This window comes from Quercus lobata, chromosome 3, assembly GCF_001633185.2.
Source record: "Quercus lobata isolate SW786 chromosome 3, ValleyOak3.0 Primary Assembly, whole genome shotgun sequence".
Taxonomy (NCBI): Eukaryota; Viridiplantae; Streptophyta; class Magnoliopsida; order Fagales; family Fagaceae; genus Quercus; species Quercus lobata.
This window is the reverse complement of record NC_044906.1, coordinates 53,684,581-53,698,236: the sequence shown is the minus strand read 5'-3', so window position 1 is coordinate 53,698,236 and position 13,656 is coordinate 53,684,581.

Genomic DNA, 13,656 nt, shown 5'->3' with positions numbered 1-13,656 from the left:
AGATTTTTGGTTTGTAGCCAATTTAAGGTAAGCAGCAATTTTTTATTTCTTTTTGATTTGAATTGTATGTTAATGGTTAATAGTGATGGATTGTGAACTGTAAAATAACATGTTCTAAACTTTGTGGGTGTAAAATCAATTCTCAGATTAGTCCCAAACGTGGCTTCTTTCAGTGGGTGGATAACCATACTTGTAAATGTGGGAATGAAATTGCCCCACTTGTCATTTAAAGGATTAATATGCTTGAGAATGAACTGCAGCTTGCAACTTAGAGGGAAAGGTCAGCTAGGGAAATGGAAGAAAAAGCTATTGAGAGGGAAAGAAAAGCTCACGAATTGTATGTAGAAGTTAGGGAGAAAGCAATGAGGGCAAGAGAGAATGAGAGATTGTGCAAGCTTACACTAGTGGTGTTATGGGGATTTTTGTGTTTTGTAATATTGGTTTTGTGTTTTGCCTTAATCAACAAACAGAGTTAAGAGATTGAGTCTAGCATGATGGCTGTGTGTTTGTACTGTTGTTTGTTTTGTTGAGGTTGGTTGGACCATAGAGCTTAATTTAGTGAGCGATTATTCACTATTTTGTAAGTTGAGTGCTCAGATGGTCATTTTGTAAGTTGTTTTGTAATATAACAACTTTGTTAATAGAACCACCTGATTTGGTTGTTGGTAATATATTGTTGGTATTTGTAAATTGATGACACTCAACTAACATAACCACACAAGGTAAATTTTGTTAGAAAAATATTTTGGAGTGAATAAGAAATTGACTTTTAATGTGTCAACTTGAATATGATATTGAAGTGGTGAGAATCCTTGAGTCCTACATAGGAAATGATAGAGAATATGAGTTTATATGCTCATAGGTTGGACATTGGGTTGGGCTTTAGGCATGTGTGGATTAGGCCTTCTTGTCCAAATAATAATAATATTTTATTATTTTATTTTTTGAGTCAGTAAATCTGTATATAGCAGTTATTTCTAAATCAATGTGTCTGTTCAATAACATATATATCCATTGTCTCTCATTCATGAAAAATAACTTTTGAGAAACTTTCCCAGAGAGAATATTTTGTGCATTAGCATTTGAGTCAAAGAGAGAGAAAGAGATATAGATTAGTTTGTAGAGCACTGACCTTGTGTGCTTTTTCTCTGTGCTATAAATCATTTTATCCTATGAGGTAAACATCTATGAGTCTCAAAGAATCACAAATTGTGTGAGGGGTGAAATCTGCTTTAAGGAGATTGTGTCAAACACAAGACTTGATATGTATCATTCATCCTTTATGCATTTGGTTTGTGAATTTTTAATTATTTTGTAAATTTCTACTTATATATGCAGTATCTATTTATTGTTTTTGCCTATCATATCTATTTGTGTTATTACTTATAATTAGGTTTGTATGTTGTTCCTTTTTGCTCAATCACAAATGCAAATTGTTAAAATATATCCAAAAATCTTAAAGCAAATTTTATAATTTCATAATTTATTTTTGTGATAGAGTTTGCGTTGATATAAAGTGGATTTTTTTTTTAAAAAAAAAAAAAAATTTTGACTGACGGTTTCAAAAGAACTTTTGCTTGGCCAGACTCTTGGACGTGTTGTTATTTTATAACCATCGTTGTAGATCTTTTTCAAAACTTATCCGTTTGGCTCTAGATTCAAAAGCAATTTTGATTGAGTTCAATAATATAGTTTTGTTGCCTATATTACATATATTTCTCTAGTGCCTTTTTATATATAAAAGGTTGTTTGCAAAAAGTTGTTTGTACCACTCATTCGGTTTGAAAATCTTAAAGGGTTTTGTTTATACTATTCCTTTTGATTCGTTGATTTAAATTTTTTAATAGCATAATATTTTATTATATTATTGGCTATTGATATATAAACAACTTTGAATCTTTGTGATTGTAGTGCTTGAATGTATCGGCGTGAATCTTTGATATATTGTGCTAATTTTATTTTTATTTAATCTTTTAGATATTGTTTCGTTGGTATTGTGTGGTATACATGTATTGTAAACTACCAATTTGTGTCTTCTGATATTTCACAGCAACGTTGTTTGAAAGTTAATATTTATATATCTTTCTTAAACTTGGTTGGTTTTGAGGATTCAATTTGATTTTGTTTAACACAGATATCAAACAAAATTGTTGTGAATCTTGTTGTGGTTTAAACCAACATGAATCTTTCTGTGGTGGTTTTTGAAGTGAACTTGGTAAGAGGAAATATCAAGGAATGGTGGGTGGACACTGGGGCTACTCGCCATGTATGCTCAGAAAAGAAAATGTTTTCTACATATAATCCTATGGGAGATGGAGAAAAAACTTTTATGGGTAATTCCTCAACCTCTAAGGTTGAAGGAAATAGAAAGGTTGTGCTAAAGATGACTATGGGCAAGTATCTTACTTTGAAGGATGTACTGCATGTGCCAGACATTCATTAAAACCCTGTATCTGACTCATTATTAAGCAAGAATGGTTTTAAGTTGGTTTTTAAGTCTGATAAATTTTCACTTTTTAAGAGAGGAATGTATGTGGGCGAAGGATATTTGAGCAATGACTTGTTTAAGATGAATGTAATGATTGTATTTCCTATTATTGATAATAATAGGAGTATATATTCTGTTTACATGCTTGAGTCATCTAATGTTTGGCATGGTAGATTGGGTCACGTTAATTATCATACTTTACATAGATTGATCAATTTAAAATCACTACCTAAGTTTGAAATTGATTTTGATTATAAGTGTGAAACTTGTGTGGAAGCTAAGATGACCAGGGCATCTTTTGTATCAGTTGAAAGAAGAATTGAACCTCTAGATTTAATACATAGTAATGTATGTGACTTGAAATCTGTACAAACTAGAGGTGGTAAGAAATATTTCATCACTTTCATAGATGATTCCACTAGATACTGCTATGTGTACTTATTAAGGAGCAAGGATGAGGCAATTGAGACATTCATTCAATATAAGAATGAGGTTGAGAATCAATTCAACAAAAAGATTAAGGTTCTAAGGAGCGATAGAGGTGGGGAATATGAATAACCTTTTGGTGAGTTATGTTTATAGCATGGTATTGTTCATCAAACCACTATACCTTATTCATCTCAGCAAAATGGAGTTGCTGAAAGGAAAAATAGAACCTTAAAGGATATGATGAATGCGATGTTGATAAGTTCCTGTTTGCCGTAGAACTTGTGGGGGGGAGCTATTCTTTCCAACAATTATATTCTTAGTAAATTGCCTAGAAAGAAAACCAAAAAGACACCATATGAATTATGGAAAGGTAAAACGCATTCCTATCAATTCTTAAAGGTGTGGGGGTGTCTAGCAAAGGTGGCTATCCCTATTCGTAAAAGGATAAAGATAGGGTCAAATCAGTGGATTGTGTTTTCATTGGTTATGCTCATAATAGCAATGCATATCGGTTTCTAATTCATAAATCTGACATTTCTGACATGAATGTGAATACCATTATTGAATCAAGGAAAGTAATATTTTTTGAAGAAATATTTCCTTACAAATCCACACAAAAATAAGTTCTCTTAAGAGAAACTTTGAGTCTACGTATAGTACCTCTCATGATCAAGAGTTGATGGAAGAGAGGAATGAGGTTGAGCCTAGACGTAGTAAGAGGGTTAAAATGTCAAAACCGTTTGGTCTGAATTTTCTAACTTATATGTTAGAAGATGAACCTTAAAGTTTTAAGGAAGCTATCTCTATACCTAAGACACATTTCTGGAAAGAAGCTGTCAATAGTGAGATTGAATCTATCTTACAAAATCATACATGGGAACTAGTGGATCTTTCGCCAAGTTGTAAACCTCTATGTTATAAATGGATATTTAAGAGGAAATTGAAAGTTGATGGATTTATTGACAAGTACAAGGTAAGACTTGTTGTAAAGGGTTACAAACAAAATGAAGGTGTGGATTATTTTGACACATATTCACCTGTTACATGAACAACATCCATTCAGATGTTGATGGCTATTGCAACGTTGCATAACCTAAAGATACATCAAATGGATGTAAAGACTGCATTCTTAAATGGTGAATTAAATGAGGAGATTTATATGGAACAACCTGAGGGGTTCATTGTTCCTAGTCAAAAAAAGAAAGTGCGTAGGCTTGTTAAATCTCTTTATGGATTATAACAAGCTCCAAAGCAATGGCATGATAAATTTGACAATGCAATGATGTCAAATGGGTTTAGAATCAATGAGTGTGACAAAAGTGTGTATATTAAAGATACCGCAAGTGGCTATGTCATTGTGTGTCTCTATGTTGATGATATGCTTATTATAGGTAGCAATAATGATATCATTAAAGCTACGAAGAGAATGTTGACTAGTGAGTTCGACATGAAAGATTTAGGTGTTGTAGATATGATACTAGGAATGAAATTTTCTAGAAAATCTAATGGACTTGTCTTATCTCAATCACATTTATTTAGAAAGTTCTTGAGAAATTCAGGAAATATGATGACAGTTTAGTAAGAACTCTATAGATGTAAATTTACATCTAACTAAAAATAAAGGCAAGGAATATCTCAATTAGAGTATTCAAGAATAATAGGCAATCTTAGGTATATAATGAACTGCACAAGACCGGACATAGCGTATTCTGTTAGCAAGTTGAGTAGATACACTAGTAATCTAGGGGAAGACCATTGGAAGGCATTAGTTAGGGTTTTGAGGTATTTGAAATACATCCTAAACTATGGATTGCACTACACTCAGTATCCAGCTGTACTAGAAGGGTATAGTGATACTAATTGGATATCCGACACAAAAGACACAAAATCCACGAGTGGATATGTCTTAACCCTTGGTGGTGTAGCTATATCTTGAAAATATTCTAAACAAACATGCATTGCTAGGTCCATAATGGAATCAGAATTTATCGTATTGGACAAAGTAGGAGAAGAAGTAGAGTGGCTTCGTCATTTCTTGGAGGATATGCCAATGTGGATGAAACCTGTGCCTTTTATTTGTATACATTGTGATAGCAAATTAGCTATTGGTAAGGCACAGAGTCATATGTACAACGGTAAGTCTTGACATATATGACGTAGACATAATATCGTGAGACAATTGCTCTCTAATGGAATTATTTCCATTGACTTCATAAAGTCGAAAGAGAATATAGCAGATTCGTTAACCAAAGGCTTGAGTAGAGAGCAAGTAAACTACTTATTGAGGGGAATAGAGTTAAAGCCTATGACCTAAAAGTTTTCGGGATGGCAACCCAACCTAGCTGATTGGAGATCCCAAGATCTAGGTTCAAAAGGACAATCGAATCATGGAGACTAGTTTTATTACTACGGAGATAACACCTTCTACCCATTCCTATGATGAAATAGTGATGCCTGTAAGCGACGTTCAGGGTAAGACTTGCTTTTAATGATTCTTAATTCTTGGAAATCCAAGTAGGGTATATCAGAATATTCTTAATAAGAGTCACTTGTGTGAAGTGGGCCGCTTCCATGAGAGTTTTAAGGTTGAATTCTCTAGAGCACTTCATGAATATACTAGGATATGTTCAGGGCCAAAATGAACAAAACCATAAGAATGAACTGTGTTCGAAAAGGAGGTGTGTGAATTCTATTGTCTTGGTATACACAAACGGCTGAACAGTTCAAGACATCATGTTCACCGAATATCTAGTATATCAAATAGTCTTTCACAAAGGAAAGTTCAACGCCAAAAGCTACTTCTCCTGATACAGTAACTTTTCTTCTACTTTCATTGTGTCTGCATTATCATTTGCATTGTGCTTTATCAACTTCCATTCATGTAGGTGATTGTTAGAAAAATATTATAAAGTGAATAAGAAATTGAATCCTAATGTGTCAACTTGAACATGATATTGAAGTGGTGAGAATCCTTGAGTCCCATATAGGAAATGATAGAGAATATGAGTTTATATGCTCATGGGTTAGACATTGGGTTGGGCTTTAGGCATGTGTGGACTAGGCCTTCTTGTTCAAATAATAATAATATTTTATTATTTTATTTTTTGAGTCAGTAAATCTGTACACATCAGTTATTTCTAAAACAATATGTCTGTTCAGTAACGTATATATTCATAGTCCCTCGTTAATGAAAAATAACTTTTGAGAAACTCTCCTACAGAGAATATTTTGTGCATTAACATTTGAGTCAAAGAGAGAGAAGAGACATAGATTAGTTCGTAGAGCACGGACCTTGTGTGCTTCTTCTCCGTGCTGTAGATTATTTTATCTTGGGAGGCAAACGTTCGTGAGTCTCAAAGCATCACAGATTGTGTGAGGGGCGAAATCTGCTTTAAGGAGATTATGTCAAACACAAAACTTGATCTATATCATTCATCTTTCACGCATTTGGTCTGTGAGTTTTTAATTATTTTGTAGATTTCTTCTTATATATGCAGAATCTATTTATTGTTTTTACCTATCATATCTATTTGTATTATTGCTTATAATTAGATCTGTATGTTGTTCATTTTTGCTCAATCACAAAAGTAAATTGTTGAAATATATCCAACAAATTTTGTCAGAGTGCAATACATACTAAGATAGTAACAATCTCAAGAAAGCAAAAATGTCAATAAGAATTAAGACGACACAATAATTCTGTCATAAATGGCACATGCCAAAACCAGTCACAACAATTCACAACCAAACTATTACAACCTTTCTACTAGGCATTCATTGTTTTTTGTATGCCACCTTGATAACAGGCTTGCAACCAATATATAGATATTGTTTGACAAAAGACAGACATGCACATCTTCCAACCAAAGCATAAAACATTGTTTTTGGCACTTGATCATTTTAACTACTAACTACACTAGGTTTGTGGACCAAAACAAAAACAAAACATTTGGTCTAGTTTCCTTCTATTTTGCTACTCTTGATATACTGTCATTCCTACCTATTAGTTGAAACTTGGTTAGTTTTGATGTACTACCCTTTTTGCCTATTGGCTGAAATTTTGCTTCTCTTAATATATTGCCATTTCCTCTAGTATCCACAGCAGAACCTTCGTCATTTCTTTGACCAGCTACACTAGCAACAGTAGCTACACCAGCCACACCAACTACACCACTTGTAGGCTACAAAATGAAGACCACAGTCAAGCCAATGTATGGTATAGCAAAAACAAAAATTATATAAATACAAACTGCAATACCTGGGATGATGATGGTTAGGCCTGTTCAAGAATTCATTGGCGCCGACAAAACCGCCCGAAACCGCGCTGATCCAACCGCTGAAAGCTTCACCGAAGGTTCCCGGTGTGATGATCAGTAGGCTTTTTCCGTTACCAAGGTCGGCCGGTGCAATGGTCGGCAGCAAGATCTACAAACTGAAGAGAAACCGAACCGAACCGATATATATATATATATATTTAACTTATACATATATAATATATAATCATTCATCAGTTTTAAAATAAAAGAAATTGAGAGGGAGAGAGAGAGAGTACCAGTTTGGCATGAAACTGAAGTCTGAGAGAAGCAAAGGAAGAAGAAGGAAGTTAGAACGACGCCATTTCATTTATTTATTTATTTTTTTTAAAAATCTGATCCAAATGACGCCGTTTTGGAACCATTTTAAAATTTTACCATCAAGTTCAAAACGGCGTCATTTTAGTGTCAGAATTTAAAAAAGAAAAGAAAAAAGAAGAAGAAAAGGAACGCCAGGAATGACTAACGAGGTCGTCCTTATCAAAAGAAATTTTTGAATAAAAAAGTCAGGAGGAATAGTCAAGAAACGTGTGTGTGTCAGGAGGAAAGTCTGAGACTTTGAGTGGTCTTGTCCAAGTAAGTGTCTCCCACTTGCATTTTTTGAAAAAAAATATATTAAAAAAAAAATGCTGTGGTCGTATAGGTTAGTGTGTTACAGTCATGCCACTTGCGTTTTTTGAAAAAAAAAAAAAGGATGCCTTTCACTGATAGAGTTAGTCACTGTGCAAGATATTTTTTTCCTCTTGTGATCTCAACCACAGATGTCTTTTCTCCTCCTATTCAGCTGCTCTCATTTCTCATCTTTACTTTTTAGACTTCTGCTACTCTCAAGACTCTAGAACTCAGTCATCACTCATCAGCTAGACAGCTGCCTTCATTTCTCTTCCAAACCCTGATCCCGTCGAACAAAATTAGTTTTTCCTTCTCAATCTCAGGCTCTCACCTAACCATTTTTCTCTTCTTTTTTTGCTCTCAGTTAGCCACATAATGTTTCTTCCAAACCCTAATCCCACCAAACAATTAGTAGTGTTTCCTTCTCAATCTTAGATTTTCAGGCTCTCACCAAGCATTTTTCTCTTCTCTTTTGCACTCAGCCACATAATTTTTTTTCCATACTCTAATTCCGCTGAACAAACAGTAGTTTTTCCCTCTCAAATTCTCAGTCTTAGGCTCCAACCTAACCTTCCCCTATTTGAGAACACAAGCTTTTAGTCTCTTTCTCCATACTCATCTCTGATTCTCAGTCTCACTCTCTCACAAAGAAAGACTTTCCTCTCAAGGTCTCACGAAATTCCTAATACCTAAGACAGTTGTGCGAGTGCTTTTTCTCTAGCACTCAGGCCCAAGGATCCTGGGCCAAATAGTTGTAATTTGGTGGACTGGGCTTTGATTCACCGCAGCTAAAGGACTGTTTAAGAATCAAGTGGTGCACAGGGCATACTTCCTACAATACACATAAACTAGCAAACGAGGATATTTGTATTGAACAACAATCAAAACAGCAAAAGTAATGCAAAGCAAATGGCAAATGTACAAAGTAATGGTTAGGGATCCTCAAATCAATAAGAAATGCTTCATTGAATTTTCTTTATTATGATTACAGTGTACTCACTAAGACGTGATATAAGGCTCAAGTAAGCTCAAAAATTACAGTCTTAGATGACTATTCAAGCCTCTAAGACTTGCAAAGTTTGATACTTTTTTAATTCGAGTATGTGCTATAGTGGCTGTTTTCTGGGATACCAGGAGATAATTTACTAATTTCTCTGAGTTTTCTTCTCGACAGAACTTTCTTAATGATTCTGTTGTAAATTTTTCTCTCCCCCTCTTCTTCGCAATCCTTCCCCTTTTTATAGTGTTATTCTAGAGTCCCGGGGAACTATTAATTCCCCTGTTTTGCCCCCTGGGTACCAGAGCCTATTTTGTGCCTATCGCCCAGAAGGTTCAGTTTTCCCTGTTCTTCATTCTTTTCTTTCTTTTAGTGTTGTTTCTTCGAAAGTCCATGGCTAACTACCTATTTCAGAGTGCGCTGAGGTCACGTTTTTCACGGTTCAGCTTTTGGCTGTCCTTCTTCTTTATCTTTTTTCTCAAATGGGCAGAATCCCACTCTGTCGGTTCGAAAGTCCTTTGCTATTACTCCCTTTTTATACCCCTTCATTTTGGTTCCCCAAGGTACCGTCCACTTGCGCTATGAGAAGTCACTCTAGGTTTTCTTCTTTTCTTGCTGGATCTCTGGTACCTGAGAAGGACGTATCCATCCTCTGTTTATTGTTCTTTTGGCTTTTCCTTTAAGCTGTCTTAATCCTTTCTTGATTGTGCTACATGCCTCGGGGATCCCAAACCTTTTGGCAGCCTCTGAGGATCCCGACTCAGCTTTTTTTTTACGCTGGTAATTCTTCAATCTTCTGATCTGGGCTTCTTTTCTTTTTCTTTCTTCTTTTCTCACAAACTTTCGGGCTTGTCTTTTTTTCTTTATGTTTTTGGGCTTCAAGCCTTTTGGGCTTACCATTTCTTTTCATTTTCCATGGCCCATTGTGCTTATTTCTTTGGGCTTGGGTGCTGTGATTTTTTTGGACCTCAACAACAGTCAATCTCCTTTTCATCTCCGTTCTCCACTGTGGCTCTGCCACTATGTATTTTTGTCTTTGGTAACCCTAACCCCTACTTTGTTTTAGTTTTATTTTATGGTCACTAAATGTTTCTTGTTGATTCTTTTTTTTTTTTTGGGTTATTTTCTTGTAATTTCAAGGGTAATTTAAAAGATTCAGCTTAAGCCTAGTAAAAGAATAAATCTCAAAGGCTTAAACAGTTCCTGGGTATTTTCTCATACTATTTATATTTGTTTTGAATTCACAATTTTTGATTTTTTTTTTCTTTTTTGTTTGATTTTCTTTTAAGGATTATTTTTTATTTTATTTGCAGTTCACCATGTAAATGTTGTGTCAAACTTTCATGTTTGTGTTTGATTTTGCTTTTTAGTTTTAGTTTTTTTTTTTTTTTAAAAGGGTCACTCATGTTGTTTGCTGTTTGGTTTTGTTTCTAGGGTCAAAGATTGTAAATTTATTTTTTGATCATCCTGTTGATTAATCATACTGTTGTGATTTTAGTTATAAATATATAAATATATATATATATATATATATATATAAAATATTTCTTTTAAAGTTTCACTCATGTTGTTTGTTGTTTGATTTTGTTTTTAGGGTTCAAAGATTGTAAATTTATTTGTTGATCATCCTATTGATTGATTATACTGTTGTGATTTTAGTTTATTATATTATGCTAATATGTTGTGATTTTAGCACTGAGAAAGTTGCTTGTATAGTTTTTGTTTACTAGTATTTTATTGAAATTAGTGTATGACTACGTGTTTAAGTTAAAGGTTGCTTGCATAATTTATTTGTTGTTGATTCCTTAATTACTATGTATATGTGATTGTTATTTATATTGATGTAATTAGATCATGGCTGCTTGTGCTTCTTCTTCCACCCTTTCTACTGAGTCTACTCCTAGTTCATGTGTTAAGGCTAATCAACCAAATACGCAATCTCCCATTCCACCATTAGGTGCTGCACCCCCTCAAACACAAATAGAAACTCAACAAGCTACTATTAATGGTGGTAAAGAGCCTTCTAAGATATGGGATCATTTCTCTAAAATAGAGGGATGTGACCCCCTTTACCCTAAGTCCCAGTTCAATTATTGTAAAAAGAGTTATAATTGTCACCCAAAAAGAAATGGAACCTTTGCCATGTGGTCTCATATAAAATCTGGTTGTAAGAAATACCCCTATAGGCGTGATAAAGGCCAAACCACTTTGAGTTACCAAAGTAAAAAAAAAAGGGGAGGGAGAGGGTGGTAATGAGCTAGTGTTGAGGAAGTTTAGTGTGGAAAGACTAAGGATGGCCTTGGCTAGGATAATAATTGTTGATGAACTACCTTTTAGGTTTGTTGAGCATGGTGGGTTCATTGATTTTATAGCAGAGGTAGAGCCTAGGTTTGAAGTTCCCTCTTGGGTTACTGTTGCAAGGGATTGTCTTAGAGTTTACATTAGAGAGAAGGAGAGTTTGAGAAAGGTTTTAATGGCTGGTCAAAGGGTGTGTTTGACAACTGATACTTGGACTTTAATCCAAAACCTTAATTACCTTTGTTTGACTGCACATTATATTGATGTTGATTAGGTTTATCATAAAAAGATTTTGAATTTCTGCCTAGTACCTGATCATAAGGGTGAGACCATTGGTAGGATGGTTGAGTCTTGTTTTCTTCAATAGGGGATTGATCATATTTTTACAATTACTATTGATAATGCAAGTTCAAATGATGTGGCCATATAATATTTTAGGAGGAAAACAAAGGAGAGGATGGGTAGCCTTTTGGGTTGTGAGTTCCATCATATGCGTTGTTGTGCCCATATTTTGAATTTAATTGTGCAAGATGGGTTAAAGGACCTTAATGAGTCAATTGTTAAGGTTCGTAATGTAGTGAGGTATGTGAAATCCTCTTCTAATAGATTTGAGAAGTTTAAGGCATGTGTTGAAAAAGAAAAAATTCAAAGTAAAAGTTTGTTGTGCCTTGATGTGTCTACTAGGTGGAATTCAACTTACTTGATGTTAGAAAGTGCACTAAAGTTTGTGGTTGCATTTGAGAGGATGGAGGAAGATGATGGGCATTTCCTTCATTATTTTGAGGATCCATCTAGCGATCCCCCTCGGTTTTTAGATTGGGAAAATGTAAGACTTTTTACAAAGTTTCTTGGTATGTACTTTTTACAAAGTTTCTTGGTATGTTCTATGAGGCAACTTTAAGATTTTCTGGTTCTTTGTTTGTGACTACTAATGTGTATTTCCATGAGCTTGTTAGTCTTCAAGACCAGTTAAATCAATTGTGTAATGGTGGGGGTGATCCTTTGTTAAAGGGTATGGCACAAAGAATGAAATTGAAGTATGACAAAGTATTGGGGAAGTGTTGATAGGATAAATCTGATGTTGTTTGTGGCTGTTGTGGTTGATCCTAGATATAAATTGAAATATGTGAGATTTTGGTTTAAACAATGGTATGACAAGGAGAAGGCTGATGAGTTAGGATTGAGAGTTAGGGAAATTTTGAATAGATTGTACAAGTACTATAGTGGAGCAATGGGGACCCCATATGGTGCTAGTGCTAGTGGGACTAGTGAGTTTGGTAGTAGTGATGTTGCTACCATGTCCTCCATGCTAAGTGACTTTGGTAGTGCAAAAGAGAGGATAAAGAGGTACAATAACATTTACAAACAGCATATAGCAGATGAGGATAGTGTTAAATGCAAATTTGAATTGGACCGATACTTGTTAGAAGCTAGTGTAGATCCGGAGACGGAAGGCTTTGATATTCTTGATTGGTGGATGGTGAATTCTTTAAGATATAAGATCCTTTCTCAAATTTCCCGTGATGTTTTGGCAATTCCCGTCTCTATCATTGCATCAGAATCTGCATTTAGCATAGGGGGTCGTGTCTTGGATCCTTTCCGTAGCTCATTGTCTCCCAATACTGTTGAAGCTTTGATTTGTATACAAAATTGGTTGAGGTCCAAGGATTCAACTGAACTAATTAACCTACGAGAGGCAATTGATGAAGTGGAAAACTATGAACTTGAATCGGGTAATGTGTTTATGTTTTTTTCTAAATTTTTTTCTGCTTTTGTTATTTATAAATTCTCTTGTATTTTTTTGTTATTTATTTATTTGTGAGTTATTATTTATATACAATTTGTTTCCCCTCCCCCCCCCCCCTCTTTTAGAGCTTGCACCAAAACCCATTATGGGTACAGATTCTGTTTTAGACTGATTTGGAAGGTGGGGTTGTTTTTTGGACTTAGCTACCTAAGGTAACTTAAAATTTTATGTAATTTGCTTATGTTTATTGGCTGCCATTTGTAATGTTGTTAATTGTCATGTATTGCTTTCTACTTTCTACTTATCATTATTTTTTGGGGATTGACATTGTAGGGATGAAGTTTTTTGTATATGATGATTTGGAGTTGGAGTTGTTGGCTGGCTGATTGCAGAAATTTTTTGTGGTTGAATTGCTGACTTAATCATGGAGATGACCAAATTAGGAGTGTTTGGGTGCTTGGGCTACTGTTGGTTGGTGGCTGCTGGCTTGATGCTTCTTTGCTGCTCTCTACTTTATTTTTGTTTACTAAATGCACACATGACAACACAAGCACTAAACAAACACACTATTAGTCTTAGTAGACTAGACTGCCTCCATGTTTTGTGAAAAATATGTAGTTGTGTAGTGTATCAATTGTATATTCTGGTCCAACATCCATTATGTATATTTGTATGGTACTTCTTAAGCACTACTTGACTATTTTGTAGTGCTGCACTACTCCCCCTCCTTGGGGGTGTGCTACTGCTTATATTTGATGTGATTACTATGATA